Source organism: Phocoena phocoena, chromosome 8 (genome assembly GCF_963924675.1).
Source record: "Phocoena phocoena chromosome 8, mPhoPho1.1, whole genome shotgun sequence".
In the NCBI taxonomy this organism is placed as follows: Eukaryota; Metazoa; Chordata; class Mammalia; order Artiodactyla; family Phocoenidae; genus Phocoena; species Phocoena phocoena.
Genome location: NC_089226.1, coordinates 64,011,191 through 64,012,474, shown reverse-complemented (window position 1 = coordinate 64,012,474; position 1,284 = coordinate 64,011,191). Strand labels below are relative to the sequence as shown.

The window sequence follows — 1,284 nt, the reverse complement described above, 5'->3', positions numbered from 1 at the left end:
GAGTTGAGGCAGCAGGCCAAGGGGTGGCCCAGGCACACCTCCGAATCATAGCCTCAGAGGCGTTCAGTTGAGAATCAAAACCAGTAGTTCCTCACTTTTAATATTTATTTATTACTTATTTATTTATTTTATAATTTATTTTTGGCTGCATCGGGTCTTAGTTGCGGCACGTGGGATCTTCGTTGAGGCACTTGAGATCTTCTGTTATAGCATGAGGGCTTTTCCCTAGTTGTGGTGTGTGGGTGTGGGTTTTTTCTCCTCTAGTTGTGGCACACAGGCTCTCTAGTTGAGACGTGTGAGCTCCGTATTTGTGGCGCGCGGCGTAGTTGCCCTTTGGCATGTGGGATCTTAGTTCCCTGACCAGGGATGGAACCTGGGTCCCCTGCATTGTAAGGCGGATTCTTTACCACCACCAGGGAAGTCCCCCAGGGATGTCTTTCTAATTATAGGGTCCCTGAGGTGGGAAAGCAGTAAAAGAACTCTCAATGATGCAGCTATTGGAAACTGTACTCAGGGCCAACGCCTTCTCTGTAGAACTGGGTAAGCGGAAGACTTGAGAGAATGAGGGACCTACCAAGGTCACATCATCTGAGTGCATTGCAGAGTTAGGATTTTAACTCAGGTTTCCTGGCTCCTGAGCCAGGCTCCTTTACAGTCCCTAGGAGTGGCATCTGCTTCTTTCTTCCTTCTCCTCCTTGTCTTGAAATTTCATGAACTTTTATTCAGACTCAGAAAAAACCCAAACCATTTCACATATATTGTGAGTATACTGCATTTAATAACAATCATTAATAATTCTTTTGCAAGCTCTACAGTTACCAGCAACCCAGTAATATCTCTTCCTTGCCCACAGAGTATGTTAAACTGTACTCTTTTTTTTTTTTTTTTTAAACTGTACTCTTAAAAGAACTTCTTGGGAATTCCCTGGTGGTCCAGTGGTTAGGACTTGGCACTTCCACTGCCAGGGCCTGGGTTCAATCCCTGGTTGGGGAACTAATACCCCGCAAACCGCAAGGCGCAGCTAAAAAAGAAAAACAAAAGAACATTAAAAAAAAAGAGAACATCTCCCTATGTATGAATAAAGACAAGGTGTTCCCCAAATATAAACTAGGACATAATGCTCTGAACTTTTTTAGAAATTCAGTTTATTTTGATTATAGTTAATTCTTGATGTGTTAAAAGTCTTGTGCTGTTTTAATTCTGTCAATTCATTACTATAAATTTAATCATTTCAGTAATTAAATATTCTTAATTTTTCTATAAGTAATTATTCTTACTTTTTTT

General features: G+C 41.0%; 1 non-coding gene across 1 annotated transcript; it reads left to right on the top strand.

Annotated features, from left to right (window-relative positions):
• Positions 1–921: 921 nt before the first annotated feature.
• On the top strand, positions 922–993 carry TRNAG-UCC (transfer RNA glycine (anticodon UCC)). Its single transcript has one exon. It is a non-coding gene; the product is annotated as a tRNA-Gly (tRNA).
• Positions 994–1,284: the final 291 nt, after the last annotated feature.